Genomic DNA, 20444 nt, shown 5'->3' on the forward strand with positions numbered 1-20444 from the left:
CAGATTACTTTGTAATCACCACTCATAGTTACTTCTATATTTCTGTATTATATAATTGTTGAAAGACAAATGATAAGAGAGTAAGGTCATTAAATCCAGATATTTCTTTTTCTCGTTTTGGTCCAAGTAAACTTTTCTAATAGAAATAGCAAAATAGCAAAATAGCAAAATAAATAAATAAATAAATAAATAAATAAATAAATGAAATAATAAAATAACAATAATAAATGAAAGTTCATCTTTAGTATTTTGTTCCATCAACCCACCCATGTCAAGGCGTCTCCTTCATATTTTGGCATCCATCTGTAGAAACCTTCTCAATTTGGCACCACCAAAGAAAGACATCCTGGCCTGGCTATGTACACCTGATATTCCATTCCATCAGGGTCCAAGGGCGAATTGTTTAAACTGATAATCCAGGTGGATCCCAGATAATATGGCTTCCATATTACCTCTAAATTCCCTTCCAGCTTTGGGGCGCCTAGGTGGCTCAGTCAGTTAAGCATCTGACTTTGGCTCAGGTCATATCTCATGGTTCGTGGGTTGGAGCCCCATGTCAGGCTCTATGCTGACAGCTCAGAGCCTGGAGCCTGCTTCAGATTCTGTTGTCTCCCTCTCTCTCTGCCCCTCCCCCACTCATGCTCTGTCTCAGAAATAAACATTAAAAAAATTTTTTTTAAATCTACAGTGTTTCACAAGTCCTTCCTAAATTTATTCATGACTCTAAGCCATTAGTGAGCACTTATGGTTTGTGCCAGTGCCATAAGTTGAAGGGCAAGAGAGAGTTTTAAGGAGAAGGGGGCACAAGACCATTTCAGTCAAGGGAGATATTTTCCGGGCTGCTGGATTCTGGGTTTTTCTGATTATGATTTTTAGGAAACCTGTTTCCACCATTCCCTAGGTCCATTCCTTGCCGTAAAACAGCATGGTTTATTGTCTGCTTTTGCTAGAATGTCAACTTCATAAGAGCAATATCCTTGTCAGCTTTATTTGAACTGTATTCCCGACACCTAGAACTATATCTGTTATATCATGGCACTCTTTAAATATTTGTTGAATAAATGAATGGATGAATAAGTAATTTACTATAAGTAGAGATTTAATCATTTATGAATAAAAGAATAGAGTAGCATATCTACAACAAAAGGAAACTTCACGTTGAGGGGCAACTGTGTGACAGATTATAAACTCTGTACTGAATTGCAAAGTCATGGGAGGGACGAGAAACAGGAACCCATGAACATGACATGAAATATAAAAGCAGATATCACTGAATTATAAGGAGCACTTAAGCCTGGTACAAAGGTCAAATGAAATTCGTTTATCCCTCAAGTCTGATCTGGGTGAAGAATATCTGATAGGCTCTCAGCAAAAATAAGATCAGTTCTCAAGTGCTACCCTGGAAAATCCAAAGTCCATTAGCTTAAGCAATAATCCTGGACATACTTAAAATCTTATTTTACAGGATCCTCATATGCACATTAGGAACCAAGCAAAATATCTCATAGGAGTAATGTTGAATAACTACCAAAGGCATACAGAGAAATTACAACTCATTTATATCATTTGAGTTTCATAAGAACAAGTAATTATTTCCATTTTCCAAAAGGACAAAATAAAGATATATGAAATACATAAGTCAACCAGGGATCATGAAAACCATTTTAAATCAATATACCACGTCCTAAGTGAAATTTCCATGCAACCAGAAAATAGTAAGGGAATTTAAATAAAATTTAAAAATCAACTCAAACATTGACAGTACCATAATTTTAAGACTTCAAATATTTCTTGATTTTAAAATGTCAATGAGAAATATGGGAAAGACTTGTGAAAACAATGTGCATTATTCATTGCATAGGCTGACAAATTTTTTAAATGTTCAGAGTCCCACAGAGAGTTGCAAAAGAAATTCTGTCTCCTGGATCCTTAATTCAAAATCACTACCATGGGAAGTGTTTCAATTTACAATTGTTTTCAGCAGCAAAAAACAGAAAAACATAACAAGTTTTTTTCAGGTAACAAGGAGTGTGAGGGTTGACAGTGACATCAGGTCAGAAGCCTTCCCTTCTATCTTTCTGTATCTCTCTCTCTCTCTCTCTTTTTTTTTTTTTTTAGTTTATTTATTTATTTTGAGAGAGACAAAGACAGCACAAGCAGGGGAGAGGCAGAGAGAGACTGTGAGAGTATCCCAAGCAGGCTCCACATTGCCAGCTGTGGAGCTGGACTTGGGGCTTGAACTTACAAACCATGAGATCATGACCTGAGCCGAGACCAAAAGTCAGATGCTTAACCAAGTGAGCCACCCAGGAGCCCCTGCATCTCTATCTTCGCATATGGTTTTTTGCCCTCATGTCATTTTGTGGTCACAATATGGCTGCTCCACCGCTGGCATTGCAGCTGAATTCCAAACAAAGGGCAAAAGGCATGTGCTCACTAAAACCTGGAAGAGATTTTTCAGAAACCTCCATTTAGTGACATTTCACTAATGCCTCCTTGACCAGAGCTTGTCTCACATGGCCACCTCAAGCTGTAAGGCAAGTTGTGAACTGTTTTGTTTCCTGGAACATTGCCATACTCTTGGTTTCTATAGGATATATGCATAGTAGACTGTTCAAGTTAGTGCCGTATTGAAGATCCAATTCAGAGGCACTTGATCTTGAAAGGGTATGAACTTCACAAGGAAATTGCCCCTGATGCTGATGAAGCTGATACTTCAGTTCCTTCACTTATATGGACCCCCTCCAAGGCCCTGGGAAACATGTGTTCACAATGTCATATATTTTGGTAGATTTTTCACCTTAAGATATTTTAATGGCAATTAATTAATATCTATGTTCTTCCCACTCCGACTTTCCCACCCTTGTGACAGGTGAGTGTTGTTGGAATGGCCACGGGCATTTGGGGAACGAGCTAAGTCAGAGCTAAATTGAGGACACATTCCATTTGAATTTAATGGGATATATCAAGGAGACTCACACATTAAGTAGGTTCTGTGTATAGTTGAGTCATTGCCAGCATAGGAATTGTTTCCAGGAATACTCCTGCTGCCCACTGTGCTAATTCACCTGGCACCATGATGTGAAGGTACAGGGCTCAACATAAAGCTCGTTAATAAGCCACTACAAAAGGACATTGGGGACAAATTGCCAGTGAGTGTCTTCAACCGAAGAGTAGTCAATTAGTCAGTGACTACTGACAAGAAGACTTGAGATGCTCTCATATATGAAAGAAACTAGGTAAAAGTTCCCCAAATTTGACAATAGTCTTAAAATTTTACATGACATTTCTGATAAGATATGCTGCTGAAAGAAACTTTTTAGGGGCACCTGGGTGGCTCAGTCGGTTAAGCGTCTGACTTCGGCTCGGGTCATGATCTCTCAGTTCATGGGTTAGAGCACCGCATTGGGCTCTGCACTGACAGCTCAGAGCCTGGAGCCTGCTTCACATTCTGTCTCTCTCCTTCTGCCCCTCCCCTACTCGCGTGTGCACGCGCGCGCTCTCTCTCTCTCTCAAAAATAAATTTTAAAGTGTCAAAAAAAAGAGAGAAACTTTTCTAAATTTTCAGTAACACATTTCAAGCTTGCTAGAGGAAAGCCTCTATTATCTTTCTAGTCTACATAAAATCTTTGAAACCTTCCTATGAAGAGGCAAACAACAAGCTTGCAGCAAAAATAAATAAATAAGTAAATAAATAAAATTTTAAAAATTTACAAATTATATATTAAAAATAGAAGTGTGTCAGGCAGGAAATCAAATTTGTGTTGTTTTCCCTAGATATTGTGATATTCATGGAGTTTGTCAGTTTAAAAAATCCAATTTGTTTTAATTTCTTTCCTCATTTTAAATAGTCACTTTTGTCCCTAATTTTGTATTCTTTCTATGAACAAGTTTCCTTTAACAAGTTACTACAAACTGAGTAACTTTCAAGCCTCATGGAACCTGGATCTGCCCTTGAGCCTCAGGAACCCTGTGAGTCCCCCAGTGAGAAGTAATCTTGAAGGCCTTCCAGATTCACCTTTACGTGTAAAGGTAACAATCTACCGTCAAGTCAAAATCAAAGCTGGCTGCAGATGCCCATGTGAAGTGTCCTTTCGCCTGAGCTGTACCCTGAATTCACTTGGTCTTCTTAGGTGAAGGTCACTGTCAGGTATCCCACAGCAGCCAAGAGAGGGCCACAGGACGAAGCAAAAGGAAATTGAGCTGTTAATTCCCTTACTCCTCCCACTGTATCCTTAAGAACTCCATTTATCATGTACCCATATTAACATTCTTTCTGCTTGGATGTTAGAAGGGGTTTACCCGGCAAGGTCAACACCCCTCTCTAAGGATGTCCAGTAAAACATCAATCTCACAAATTTCTCCTTCTTTGGTAAAATACATTGTAGGAATGCTGCCCATTAGAATGTTCTCTGAAGATTCCCAATGCGTTAGCATCTTCAGAGCTTTGAAAAGTGCAAGGGGACTGACTTTGATTCCACATTTTCCCAATCTAATTTAATCACAGGATCCTATTTACCCTAGAATACATCTTCAGAATTTTTGTTCAAAGTGGATGTACAAATATTTAATTCATATTATTGTTATGTTCATACCACAAATGGCAAGTCTCCAAAGGGCATTTGGACTTTGAAGAGCTCTTGATAACAAAAGAAACCAATCTTGTAATAATGGACTTTAGGGTGCCATGGCCCAAAGGGCAGAAATAGTTTAAGACAATGTTAGAGGACCATCTGTACACGTTTCAAATTCCAACATGATGCCGACTGTTTTTCTAGCCATTCATAAGGCAGGTCTTGAACCTGTTCACAAAAGAGAAGATTGTAATGGAGGATGTTGTTACTTGATTATGTTTCCATATTATTATTCTCAGATTTGGAATCAGTCACCTATTGCATCAATAATACTTAAACACATGCACTTGATAGTTTTTAGTTACAGAATCCGTGTAATGATTACGGTATAAAAGCCTGCTAATTTTCCTTGGTTACTAATAAAGCCAGTTTGGGTTGTTTTGGATTGCTATAAGAAATCTTATTTACGTTTACATTTCAAAACATTCTGCTCAGGTATAAATTTGTACAGTACTGACAACAAGCATTTGATCAAAGAAGGGAATTTGTGACCTCATCAATGTGCTAAGATAAATCAAGTGCCTGAAGTTAGCAGCCATGCTTAGAAATATCAATCGGAGGGGCGCCTGGGTGCCTCAGTTGGTTAAGTGACCAACTCTTTTTTTTTAGTGCATTTTTTTATTTTGAGGGAAAGAGAGGGAGAGAGAGGAGAGACAGAGAGAGAAAATCCCAAGCAGGCTCCATGCTGTCAGTGCAGAGCCTGAGGTGGGGCATGAACCCACAAACCCGAGATCATGACCCCAGTCCAAATCAATAGTCAGATGCTTAACTGGATTGAGCCACCTAGGCACCCCAAGAGACTGACTCTTAATTTTGGCTCAGTTCGTGATTTCATCGTTTTTGAGTTCAAGCCTTGTGTAGGGCTCCACACTGACAGCACAGAACCTGCTTAGGATTCTCTCTCTCCCTCTCTCTCTGCCCTTCCCATGTGCACACATGCATGCTCTCTGTCTCTGTCTCTGTCTCTCTCAAAATAAATAAATAAACTTAAAAAATACTCTTTAAAAATATATATAAATCCTAAGGGAGAATGAAAGGCCTATTTTAGGAGGAGTGGAATCACTACCATCATGACTTCATAAACCTTGTATCTTAAATGACACAAGATACATCTCCATGACTCCGAGCTCAAAGACTTTGAGCTTTCTATTTGCTTTTATTATTTATTTATTGCTTTAATAATGCAATTGTCCTGGTCTTGACATATTTGGATCTTTTTTTTAACCTCTTGTGTTGAAAGCAAATGGCTTATATGCCACTGCATGGAGGGCATAACTGGAGCTTTCTATTGATGAAATATATTTCTTTGGTTTCTATTCTTTTTTTTTTTTTTTTTAAACTGAGTTGAATCCTCAGCAGCTTTTTTTTTTTTTTTAAGTTTATTTATTTTTGAGACAGTGAGAGACAGTGCATGAACGGGGGAGGGGCAGAGAGAGGGGGAGACATAAAATCGGAAGCAGGCTCCAGGCTCTGAGCCATCAGCCCAGAGCCCGATGCGGGGCTCGAACTCACGGACCGAGAGATCGTGACCTGAGCCAAAGTCGGACGCTTAACCGACTGAGCCACCCAGGCGCCCCTCTTTGGCTTCTATTCTTATTAGACTGCAAACACAAAGCCCAGGAAATGTAGGAAGATAAGCCTCTGCAATCAGAGCTGTCCCATACGATTGTGCAGGTTGTGGACTGTACAACCTGCACAGCTATATATGGCAGCCTAGTGCTGCAATCTTTCATGGGGACCTGTGCTGTAATCATCCATACTTGCAGAAGTAAGTTAACTGAAGAAGAGGAGTATGTAAAGAAATCTTATGAAATCCTGTAATTTTTTTTTTCACACATGAAGCAAAGTTGATAACTTATTTGAGTTTCACAGTCTTTATTATGGAGTAATTTTTGTAGATGAAAGAAAAGTTCAGTAAAATGTGAATAAAAATTAGAAGTGGTGGGGGCAGGGAGGGGGATGCCTAGGTGACTCAGTCAGTTAACCATCAGACTTTGGCTCAGGTCATGATCTCGAGGTTCTTGAGTTGGAGCCCTGCATCAGGCTCTGTGCTGATAGCTCAGAGCCAGAAGCCAGAAGCCGGGAGCCTGCTTTGGATTCTGTCTCCCTCTCTTTCTGCCCCTCCCCCGCTCACACTCTGTCTCTGTCTCTCAAAATAAAATAAAAACATAAAAAAATTTTTTTAAATAAACAAAATGATTGCTGTTATAAGATTTTCTGTTAAGATTCCAATTAGATCAAAGGCATTGTAGCTATTTTAAGAGAGACATGGTGGGATTGTTTATTTTATTTACATTTTTTTAATTTTGAGAGAGAGAGACAGAGAGAGAGAGAGAGACAGAGCACAAGTGGAGGTGGGGGAGGGGCAGAGAGAGGGAGACACAGAACCCAAAGAAGGCTCCAGGATCTGAGCTGTCAGCGCAGAACCTGATACGGGGCTGGAACTCTCAAAATGCGATATCATGACCTGAGCCAAAGTCAGTCATTTAACCGACTGAGCCACCCAGGCGCCCCTGTTTTATTTTATTTAAATGTAATGTGGGTAATTGTCTCCTGCTTATTAAAAAATATCACACAAAGACAAATATCATATGACTTCACTCATATGAGGACTTTAAGAGTCAAAACAGATGAGGGGCGCCTGGGTGGCGCAGTCGGTTAAGCGTCCGACTTCAGCCAGGTCACGATCTCGCGGTCCGGGAGTTCGAGCCCCGCGTCAGGCTCTGGGCTGATGGCTCGGAGCCTGGAGCCTGTTTCCAATTCTGTGTCTCCCTCTCTCTCTGCCCCTCCCCCGTTCATGCTCTGTCTCTCTCTGTCCCAAAAATAAATAAACGTTGAAAAAAAAAAATTTTAAAGAGTCAAAACAGATGAACATAAGGGAAGGGAAGCAAAAATAATTTAAAAACAGGGAGGGGGACAAAAACCTAAGAGACTCTTAAATATGGAGAACAAACAGAGGGTTACTGGAGGGGTTGTGGGGGGGGGTGGGCTAAATGGGTAAAGGGCATTAAGGAATATACTCTTGAAATCATTGTTGCATTATTTGCTAACTAACTTGGATGTAAATTTAAAAAATCACACAGATTTTTTTTAATGCTGTCAAAAATTGACATATATACACCAATATCATATATAATCATATACATGGCAGCCAAGTAACTGTCAATTTATATGTAGGTATATATACATCCTTAGCTGCATGGATACAGTTGGTAGAGAAGTTAGGACAATGGATTTCCTCTCAGTAGGGTGAGCAAGGGCATCCCTTTAAGCAGCTCTAAAAGCCTAAATAACTTGCAGTTGAAATGCAAAAAAGGTACGAAAGTAGTCTGGAGGCTGATGTCAGCCTGGCTGTAGGAGAGACTTGACAGTGATTTGGAAAAGAAGGTTTAAGATGGGGGGGGGGGGGGGGTGAGTGGGGGTCCGGCTGGGAGTGGGGCCTTTGCCTGATCAAACTCAAAATACCAAATTTTAAAAGAAAACTACCAAATTCTACACAGCCATCACTGTTGGTAATTAGAAAACACTGTCAAAAGTATTTTTTTAATGTCAGGACGTAGTCATATCAACATTTTCCACCCTAAATTGCATAATATATGTAAATGTCATTGCTTCTCTACTTTCTTAAATCATTAAGGAAATTTTGAATTACCGAATTCTACTTTCTCCAGATTTTCTGGTTTTGGTGAGACAAACTGAAATAAACTCCTGAAGCATTAAAAAAATAAATAAGTAGGCCCCTAAAAACAATCTCTTTCCAAGTAGAGCACATATGGCTAGCAGCCACATCTCAAGCAAATCATAATTTAGGCCTTTAGTTGGACTAGAAACACTAAATGTTCCTCTCCTTGAAGCAGGAGACCCTACTTGCAGGAAAAGTGTCTACAAAGAAAAAGCAGACTCAGAGTAGTAAACTTTGAAAGCTAAACTTTTACAGAGTGATAACATTGTTGTAACAGTGTTACAAGGTATTTAATTTTATGGGTTAATGCTGGGGGGAAAAATACAGGATAAATTTCTAGGCTTCTAGTAAAGTATTTATACTTTAAATATATATTTTTTTAATGTTTATTTTTGAGGGACAGAGCATGAGTAAGGGAGGAGCAGAGAGAGAGGGAGACACAGAATCTGAAGCAGGCTCCAGGCTCTGAGCTGTCAGCACAGCCCCTAAATCTTCTTATTCTTAACTGGTAATCTCAGAATATGAGATTTCTTATTTTTAAAAAATGATGAAAAAAAATTGTGGAAAAGGAAACTGGTTAAATAACATCTTCCTTGAAATCGCATTTTTCTTAAACATTCAATAGAATTTAGTGTTGTGTTTTAAAAGTGTTTTCAATGCAGGGGTGCCTGGGTGGCTCAGTCGGTTGAACGTCCGACTTCGGCACAGGTCATAATCTCACAGTTCATGGGTTTGGGCCCTCATCAGGCTCTGTGCTGACAGCTTGGAGCCTGGAGCCTGTTTCCGATTCTGTGTCTCCCTCTCCCTCTGCCCCTCCCCCATTCATGCTCTTTAGCTCTCTCTCAAAAATAAACAGACATTAAAAAAAATTTTTTTAAGTGTTAGCAATGGACTGTGCACATCAGAATCACTTACTAAAATATAGATTCCTAAAAAAAAAATAAAAAAAATAAAAAAAATAAAATAAAATACAGATTCCTGGGCCCCACCCCAAAGTTTAAAAATAGGGGTAGGTGAGAAATCCAGAATCCGCATTTCAACTAATAACCCTCGCATGACTCCTAAGAATGCTAAGATATGGACCCACTGCGCAAAGTTTCTTGTAGATAGAATAGACATTATGTGCCTGTTAGGGCTAGGTATCCTTAATACTTAGCATGCCACCTGGCCCAGAGCAGATGGTCAATAAATGTTTACATACGCAACTTATATAGGGGAGATGGTCTTTCCCCTCTTAAATCACAGCTCATGTCCAAAAGTTTACCTAAAGAAAGTATTCATCTATGTTCTATAGTTACCAGGGATAAACAGGAACAAAAAGAAAAAAAGAGAGACAGAGAGAAAGGCAAAGGATGTAGGCTAGCCAACTGGAAATACATTATGAATGTATTTGATGTGCATATCTAACGTGTGATATAAATGCACAGGCTCAATTAATGTGCTACAAATGTGTTAGTTCAATTAATTAAAGCATGAAACTTTTCTACTCACAGGCACCAGTTAAGACAACAATGGATCCATAGAGCCCCAATATCTCAACTGCAAAAAATATGCAAAATATTTGCATCTTATGGATGAGAAGAATAATTTTCAATATAAAAGTGTGCACATTTAAAACTACAGTGGAAAAATCCTAGAATGAATGTGCCAAAGTAGAGGAGTGGAGTGGGTTTGGATAGGATGTATAAAAGGGCCATTATAACTATTGAATGAGCAGGTTGTGAGAGCAGCTGGGCTGGATAGAGTTGGTGGTTGGGTTGGCGGTGATGAAAATGGGAAGTTAGACCAGTATCCAAAGATGCATCAGAAGTAGGTCTGATTGACTGAGGGATAGAAATGACAAGTGATTACAAATGGCCTTCAAAACCGTGCATGATCAGAAAAATCTGACCATAGTAAATTTATTCTTCAATCCAAAAAAAGCAAATGTTTGCTTATTTCAGTTCTTTACGGATTTTTTAAAAATTTTTTTACATTAACTTATTTTTGATAGAGACAGAGCACAAGTGGGGGAGGGGCAGAGAGAGAAGGAGACACAGAATTGGAAGCAGGCTCCAAGCTGTCAGCACAGAGCCTGACACGGGGCTTGAACTCACAAACTGTGAGATCATGACCTGAGCCAGAGTTGGACACTTAACTGACTGAGCCACCCAGGCACCCCTGTTCTTTACTGATTTTAACTTAAAGTCTTTCCTCTCTATTTACCTACTGATCAATGTTAACACAAATTTATAGTACATTTCCATATTTCAGTGCTTTGTTTTAATAGATTAAAATGAATAAAGCATGGCTCTGATATCGCCAGAATCAACATTTTTGGTAATACGTAACACAAGTTACTAAAAAATAAACCTCAAGTCCTGTTCACCCAGTAAATTTCTAATGAAAGGGCCATGTCCCTAAATTCTTTTTCCAAAATAATGAAAAGATTATTTTCTAAAAGGGCATCTGTAACTATTATTTGTTTATCTTAGAAGTAGTATTTTATTAGCAATGTGTATGTGTGTCTTTTAGGTTAGTTTTCTAGGCTAGCCCACAAAATCATGCCAGGGTCACTCTGAAATCTAAAAGCCCCAGGAATATTGAGTCTTTCTGAGCCTTGATATCTAAAGCCCAGAGTCCCTTGGAAATTCAAAGGATCACTCAGCCAGTGGGTTTTCCTATATGTTTGTTTTGGGAGTGGGGCATAGCTAAAACAGCAGATCTAGTGGTCCTCTTTGTTGGGGAAGTATTTTTCAGTCATGAGGAAGGATTATCTTGCAAATTCAAAACAGAACCTGTAAATTTTAGAGCCTAATCTCTCGAAAATGTTCTACACAGTAGAAATCATGGAATTTGAGGTTTCATATTTTTGTGTCTTCATGTACAGACTACAGTGAACAAGTAACCTGCAATTCTGTTGATATTTTATCTTCCTAAAACATTTTCTTTTTTTTTTAAGTTCATTTATTTATTTTGAGAGAGAGAGAGAGAGAGAGAGAGAGAGAGAGAACATGTGGGGAAAGGGCAAAGAGAGAGAGGGAGAGAGAGAATCCTAAGCAGGCTCCTTGCTGTCAGCGCAGAGCCCAATGCAGGGCTCGATCTCACGAAGCGTGGGATCATGACCTGAGCCGAAATCAAGAGTCGGACATTTAACCAACAGAGCAACCCAGGCACCCCTTGTTGATATTCTAAATAGAAAAAGTCTAAGGGGGAAGAACACTATTGCACAGTGAATAATTAGTAACTGCCGAGTAGATGGAACACCTTTGACACAGCTTACAATAGTGGCTCATGGACTCCCTTTTCCTAAAAGCATGGGAGCCACTAATATAAATGTGAAAGACTGGAAAGAGGGCCAATGTGGCAAGAGCTTTTCTCCTCATTGAGAGGACCAGTGCTATTAGAAAATAAAACCCCATTGAAATAGGCAAATAAGCATACCCCTTCTTTGGAAAACACAATAGAAATAGAAATAGTGAAGTTTTCACTTCCCCTCCCATCAGAGTTGCTATTTCTCAGCATTGCACAGTAACATTATATTACTTAAAATGCTTCAATGCATCCTTCAGCTGTTTCTTTTGCCATCATGCATGCTGGGTAGTTAAATTTCAACTGAGTGATACTATCACATAAAGGAGTTTTAAATTTTGGTCTGTGCAACAATAATGATTTGAACATACCTTTATCACATGACTACGTGGAAGCCATGATTCTTTTCTCTGCATTCCGTTAGGATGACTTACATAGCCCACATTTTACAATCCTGGTATGATGTATTGGGATCCATAAAGGTAGGCTTGATCTTAGAAATTTTAAAATTCAGTCGAGCTAAATTGGACAAAATCGAAACTATTTGGGAGATTCATATCGGGTACTGATTAGTATCAGAAATACAGTAGGATCAATCAGTTTCAGTTTATATTGTTTTTTATTTGAAATTTGAAAATTGCTTCTAAGTCACATAAGGCACTTGACTAAGACCCGTCTTATATTATCTGTGTTCCTCATCCTAATTTCATCACAAAAGCCTGCACATTTATAGAGTAAGTTTGTGATTCATTTTATTTATTTTTATTTTTTTATTAAAAATTTTTTTTTATGTTTATTTATTTCTGAGACAGAGAGAGACAGAGCATGAGTGGGGGAGGGGCAGAGAGAGAGGGGGACACAGATCCAAAGCAGGCTCCAGGCTCTGAGCTGTCAGCACAGAGCCCAATGGGGTTCAAACTTCCAGAGAGTGAGGTCATGACCTGAGCTGAAGTCGGAAGCTTTACCAACTGAGCCACCCAGGCGCCCTGACCTTTGTGACACTTTTGACAGGAGTCACCCAGCTACAGTTGGTGAGAAACTCAACTGCTCTTTAGGTTTTAGCTTACTGGATGTATAGACTGATCTAGCTCTTGAGAATTTTCCTCACAGTTGCCTAACAGCCGCTTCGAGGTCAATCTTCTACTTTGGTTCTCATCTTTACCTTGGTACAACTCTGAAGAAATCTAAGTCGTTCTTAAAGGGAGTTTTTCCATCACCCTGAACTCATCTTTTCTGCTCAAGTCTTCCCGAATTTTACTCCAGCTTACTCAAACCACAGGAAAGGGAGATGAAACTCAGTTCCCTTGGCTGGACTTCACCATTAATTTAGCCTAAAACTACTTATAGCCAGCTAGTTAGCCAACTATTCAAGCATTTAAACAACTTGCCTCACACTCAGGGCTCATGTAGAAGCTACAGTTTGGGACTGTTACTGGGTTTCGTTAACATTTTTTGGGTTCCCACCATGCCTAAGACATAGGATTGCCAGACAAAATATAAAATACTCAGTTAAATTTGAGGTCAAATAAACAATGAACTATTTTTTTAGTGTATGTCCTAAATATTACATGATTATATGAAAAAATTATCTAAAATTTCAATGAAAACATAAAATAAAATTTAAATTTAACTGTGTGTCTTCTAGATTTATTTGCTAAATGTGGAAACCCCATTAAGACATTAACTCATTTTACCTTCATCATAACATGATGAAATCGGGGACAGTTTTACTCCCATTTTATAGATGAATCATCTAATGCTAGCAGAGTCCCCCAGCTAGTGACATGGGAGTGGGGATTCAATTTTAAGCTGTCTAAAACCACAGTGCTTAACCCAGGACAAGGGTTCATTAGCAACAACTGTTGAACTTCAGAAAAATACAGATGCTAAGGCCTATCACAGACCTACTGAATTAAAGTCTTCAGCGCAGTAGCCCAGGCATCTATATGTTTGGATAGAGCTGTGGATAATTCTGATGTGCGGCTGAGATAGAGAGGATTGCTCTTACTTCCCCAGATGTTTTCACGTGAAGTGCGATTAAGCTGGGGTTCCACTTGAGAAATTAATTTTTTGAACATAAAAGCAGAATTTTGTATTTACCTGTTAGATTGCTACATCTGGTCTATTTTGGTAGCATTTTAAATTATTTTCAAATCTCAATTCTGGCACTTTTGAAGATTTCTATTTCTGTAGAACAATAGGATTAAGCTCCTTTTAGAGTCACATAGATTTTTGTGAATTTGATGTAAACGATAGATTCTCTCTCAGGGGGTGGGAAACACATATGAACACCCATGTGATTTGGCACACAAGCTCAGGGGTTCTGCAACCTGGTGATAGATCTGAAAATCCATGGGCCCTCAAGTTAAGAACCCATTCTTAGAGGGTGTTTTCACTCTCCATCGCAAAATTTACAAAAAGTGCTTAACAATATTCATATATTGTTAAGGATGGTTAATTCTTCCAATCAACTTCATTAAACTTTGAAAAATAAAACTAGTTGCTGTTTTCATTATAGAAGTAATTTTAGGAGAAACAAATACTCCTATACCCTACTGATGAAAGTAGGAATAAAATTTTGTTTTTACCTGTGGTAAAATACACTCTACATAAGATTTGCTATCTTAACCAGAGTTAAGTAGGGTTAAGTACATTCACATTGCTGTGTAACCAATCTCCAGACGCTTTCCATCTTCCAAAACTGAAACTCTATACCCATTAAACAACTCCGCATTCCCCCATGCCCAGCCCTGGCAACCACCGTTCTACTTTCTGTCTCTATGAATTTGACTACTCTAGGTAACTCATATAAGTTGAATAATACAGCATTTGTCTTTTGTGCAACTAGCTTATTTCATCTATGTTGCAGCACAGATGTTTTCAGAATTTCCTACCTTTCAAATTAGAATAATCTATTATGTTATGTATGTACCACATTTTGTTTAGCCAATCATCAGTCAACAGACATTTGGGTTACTTCCACCTTTTGGCTATTGTGAGTAATGCCGGTATGAGCATGAGTGTAGAAATTTCTTGAAGGAAATTTAGCAGTGTCAAATGAGGTACTACAGATTGGTGAATGATGAAATATATAAGGATTATAAGAAAGGATATGAGGGGTGCTTGGCTGGCTCAGTCAGTGAAGCATGTGACTTTTGGTCAGAGGTTGTGGATTCGAGTCCCATGTTGGGTGGAGAGATCTCTTTTAAAAAAAATCTTAGAAAAAAACAACAATAAGAGAGGGGATGATAAAACTATGGTTAAGTGAGGGGTTAAATACTTTAGTATGTTGTATAGAAAACAAATTCAAAATTTCTATATGGGCGGGCAGGGTGCCTGGGTAGCTCAGTCGATTAAACAACCAACTCTTGATATTGGCTCATGTCATGATCTCACAGTTGTGAGATCAAGGCCCACATCAGACTCCATGCTGAGCCTGCTTGGGATTCTCTCTGTCCCTCTCTCTCTGCTCTTCCCGAACTCATACACAAGCGTACTCTCTCTCTCTCTCAAACAAAAATAAATACATAAACTTAAAAAAATTCTTTATTGGGTCAGAACTTAGAGGACTTAAAGTTAGATTGGAATGTTACTGTTAAAGTGGAGAAATAAATGTCAACTCAAGATTATCAAAGAGAAATAATTTTTTCCAGCTCTGCTATCAAAGGGGCCTGGCATAGTCAATGTCCTGGATACACGAGGCATGGAATCTAATTTGTTACCCCTAGGTTATGCCCAGATTTTGGTCTTTAATTCTAGCAGCCATTAAAAGTATCTAATTTCACATCCTACAATAGAGAGAAAAATCAAGATAGGCTTAATATATCTTAATGTTTTCAGAAAGCAAGGATGTTTATAAAATATCAGGGCAATGTCAAAAGGATGATGAAGCCAACCTAAAGAAAACAAGATACAGGCAACTAAATGAGTTTCATCTGTGAAAACCCATGAATCTTTAATGATACACAAAAAAGGAAAAGTCTACATATATTATATAAAATGAAAGTTGTAACCTAAATAAGGCAAATGCAGTAGAATATGCTTAATTTTTGGGAGAGAGAGAGAGAGAGAGAGCAAGTGAGCATGAGCAGGGGAGAGGGGCAGAGGTGGGGAGAGAACCCAAGGCAGGTTCCACGCTGAGTTCAGCATGGAGCCTGATGTGGGGCCTGATCCTACAACCCTGGGATCATGACCCAAGGCAAAATTAAGAGTCAGATGCTCAACCAACTGAGCCACCCAGGAGCCCCTATGCTTAATTTTCTAAAGTGTATTTTAAAAAAAGTTTTTTTTACTGATAATTTATTTTTGAGAGAGAGAGAGAGAGAGAGAGAGAACCCAAGTGGGGGAAGGGCAGAGAGAGAGGGAGACAGAATCCAAAGCAGGCTCCAGGCTCTGAGCTGTCAGCACAGAGCCCGATGTGGGGCTCCAACTCACGAACCATGAGATCATGACCTGAGGCAAAATTAAGAGTCAGATGCTTAACCCACTGAGCCGCCCCTAAAGTGTATTTTTAATAAATAGGGGAATGTTGACATTTATGGGTGTTATGTTTTCTAATGGAAAATGACAATTAATGAGTTATAGATACATAGTTATTGATTCTAAGATAACTTTTTTTTTTTTTAGACAGAGAGTGTGCAGGGGAGAGGGGCAGAGGGAGAGAGAAAATCCTTTTTTTTAAAAAATATTTATTCATTTTTGAGAGAGAGAGAGAAAGCAGAAGCAGGGAAGAGGCAGAGAGAGAGAGAGAGGGAGAGGGAGACACAGAATCTTAAGCAGGATCCAGGCTCTGAGCTGTCAGCACAGAGGCCAACACGGGGTTTGAACCCATGAACTGTGAGATCATGACCCAAGCCGAAGTCAGATGTTTAACCTACTAAGCCACCCAGGCACCCTAAGAGAGAAAGAATCTTAAGCAGGCTTCATGCTCAAGCACAGAGCCTGACGTGGGGCTCAATCCCATAACTCTGGGATGGTGACCTGAGCCAAAAGCAAGAGTCAGATGTTCAATCAGCTGAGCTACCCGGATGCCCCTCCCCCCCCTTTATTTTTTTTACATTTTTAACATCTCTAAAACTGCTTCTACTGTGAATGGCTTTATAAATTGCTGTTGGTGAAGAGCTGCGTGCTCATACTTGGTCACAGCTGTTCATGATGTTTTCACTTTCACTAAGTAACGTACATTGTTGGTATTTTACAGGTTGAATTTAACTGTCATTTGAAATGTCTAAAAAAAGTTTCTTCTGTAATTTTGGCTTTTGTTGAAGTGAGGTATCGTGTACATAGAAAGGCAGTGAAACAGAGCAATGGAATGTGCATTTGATATTAGTGAGGACTTCATCTTCAGAGGAATGGCAACATATTTTTCATATTTTTGTTCAATGAAACAACCAAGTACTTTATGGAAACTGAGAAAGAAAAATGCCCACAAATAGATGGAGCTGGTTATATTTTGTTACTAAGATACATACAAAAAGATTCTTATCACACACCAAGAAATAAAACTGAAGGCAGGAAATATTGCCAAATCCCTTGTAAGAAATAAAAGAATTTCAGAGTGTTGAGAGGGTAGTTTAACTAGTTCCTAAGCCATCCCAGACTATTGTTAAGGCATTGTGTATAGTTTAATAAGATTTTTCTTTCTTAGAGGAATATAAAATAATGACACAGCTGATGATACCATCTTATATTTGATAAAATATGGTACATATTTTCTCTATTTGATTAAGAAGGAAAAAGGAAAGTCATGGAGCTGTGAGATAGCCAAATAAAATGAAAAAAGTAGAAACTCTACCAAAGATAGGAAGAAGTAGGAGAAGGGGGTCCACGAGAGGGTGGAAAGATGATGGATTAGCTACATGCTCTGAAGACAGAGGGAGGCAGTATAATCTCTATCCTTGTCCCCATGGAGATGAACCTATAAAGGGCTTATTACTTCCAAGGCCTAGTAAGTTTCCCTATAGTGCTAGAAGACCAGGACTTAATACTTAACAGGGACATGTTATTGGTTTATATAATGCTGACCAAGCAAACAAAAAAGAACACATTATTTCAGGAAAAGAGATCATCTTACAAGAAACTAAAATCTATATGAAAGTGTGGACATGAAAAGTTCCCTTGATATGAGTAAAATCTAACTATTAAAAAGGGGCTTATCTTACCAAAGAAGACATACAGATGGCAAATAATCATATGAAAAAATGTTCAACATCATATTTCATTAGGGAATTGCAAATTAAAACAACAATGAGATATTACTACACACCCATGAGAATGGCCCGAATCCAAAACACTGACAACATTGAATATTGGTGAGGATGTGGAGAATAGGAACCCTCATCCATTGCTGGTGGAAATGCAAAATGATACAGCCACTTTGAAAGACAGTTATAGGTTTTTTACAAAATTAAACATACTCTTACATGCCCCTTGGTATTTATCCAAATGAACTGAAAATGTCTGTCTGCACAAAAATCTGCACACTGATATCACAGTAGCTTTAGTTAGAGTTGCCAAAACTTGGAAGCAACCAAGATGTCTTTTAGTAGCTGAACAGACAATAAGCTGTGGTCCATCCAAACAATGGAATATTATTCAGCACCAAAAAGAAGTGAGCTCAGACCATAAAAGACACTGAGGAACTTTAAGTGCAAATTATTAAAGGAAGCAAGTCTGAAAATGCTACATATTGTATGATTTCAACCATATGTCACTCTGGGAAAGACAAAACTGTGGAGATAGTAAGAAAAGATCAGGGGCGCCTGGGTGGCGCAGTCGGTTAAGCGTCCGACTTCAGCCAGGTCACGATCTCGCGGTCCGTGAGTTCGAGCCCCGCGTCAGGCTCTGGGCTGATGGCTCAGAGCCTGGAGCCTGTTTCCGATTCTGTGTCTCCCTCTCTCTCTGCCCCTCCCCCGTTCATGCTCTGTCTCTCTCTGTCCCAAAATAAATAAACGTTGAAAAAAAAAATTAAAAAAAAAAAAAAAGATCAGTGTTTGTCAGGGCTTAGGTGGGACGGGAGGATGAACAATCAGAACATAGAGGATTTTTAGAGCAGTGAAACTACTCTGTATGATACTATAATGATGGATACATGCCATTCATTTGTCCAAACCCACAGAATGTACAACTCCAAAAGTGAACTTTTGGTGAGTTAAGGTAAACTATGGACTTTAGGTCATAACGATGTGTCAGTGTGGGTTCAGTTGCAACAAATGCACCTGTCTGGTGGGGGATGTTGATAGTGGGGGAGGCTGTGCGTGAGTGAGGGCAGGGAGAATATAGGAATTCTCTGTACTTACCACCCAATTTTGCTGTGAATTTAAAACTGCTCTAAAAAAGAAAGCCTATTAAAAAAAAAAAAAGGGCAGAGGGAGGAGGAGTATTCAGATGACAGATGATTTAGGTTTGAATTACCTTAGAAGATAAAACTACAAGTCAATGAAATTGACAATTCAGGCTCTCTAACCTGGTCTGAAGCAGTCTATTTTCTTTCTGTCTGTCTTTTTAAAAATTTTGTCTCTCATGAAATTACCAGAAAAGTATAATCCCAGGAAAGTATAGAAATTGGTACTGTTGCAACCTTAGGAAGGTGTAAAAACAAGTATACAAATAATTTTTTTAAATGAATTGAGGACACCTGGCTGGCTCAGTCAGTAGATCATATGACTCTTGATCTCGGGGTTGTTGAGTTTGAGCTCCACACTGGGTGTAGAGATTACTTAAAAATAAAATCTTTTAAAAAATAATAATAAAGGGGCACCTGGGTAGCTCAGACGGTTGAGTGTTGGACTTTGACTGAAGCCATGATCTCATGGTTCATGGGTTCAGGCCCCACAGCATACGGTGCAGAGCCTGCTTCAGATTCTCTGTCTCCCTCCCCTGCCCCTCTCTGCCCCTTCCCTGCTCCTATGTTCTCTCTCTGTCTCAAAAATAAATAAACATTAAAAAAAAGTTTAAACAAACAAAAATAATAATAATAAAATAAAAACAAACTGAATTCAGGGTATTGCTGTTTTAAAATTGTAAATGTAAGTTTTATCACTGCTGTTTAAAGCATTTGAAATATTCTAAACAATTCTTTATATTAAATTTGTAATTAAATTTTAAACCATTCAAGAGATTTTGATTAATTAAATTTGAAATCATGTTTAAATGCTTAAAGAAAACTGATTTTCTAAGTTTTGTTTATTAGCTATATAAGCTTAGCGCATTAATTACATTGCAGGAGGGGAGAGTGCTCCTCTCCATGCTTGAAAGCCCAGGAGACTTCAAGAATTCCCCCAAGTAAGTACAGTTAAAAAGCTCTAAAAATGCAGATACTCCTGGAACAACATAATCAACTTTGAGAAATTTATTTTAAGGGAATAATTAAAACATGAGCCAAGGTAAAGCTATAAGGATATTAATCATAGTGTTGTTAAGTGTAGTGAAAGTGGAAGCAACTTAAATGTTCAAAAATGAGGCATTTGATATTGATCAACATCCAAAAGTTTGTAGCTCATCCTACTAGGGAGGCTGTGAAAAATTAGTCGCTGCTCACAAAATGGCGCAGCCCCTATGCAGGGCAACAAGGCGGTGTCTATCAAAACTACAAAGGCATTTTGACTCAGCAATCCCGCTCCTAGGGATTTATCTTAGCAATACACCTGTAATTGTAGGAAATGACATATGTATAAGTTTATTCTTTGTCCCTCTGCATGTAATAGAAAAAGATGAGAAATAACCTTCCGCAGAGGACACTGGTTAAATAAACTATGGTTCATTCACACAATTGTATGTTTTGTGGCTGTAGGAGAGAATGAGGATGCTCTTGCAGTACTGATAATGGACACGGTCTA

This window comes from Lynx canadensis, chromosome C1 (genome assembly GCF_007474595.2).
Source record: "Lynx canadensis isolate LIC74 chromosome C1, mLynCan4.pri.v2, whole genome shotgun sequence".
NCBI lineage: Eukaryota > Metazoa > Chordata > Mammalia > Carnivora > Felidae > Lynx > Lynx canadensis.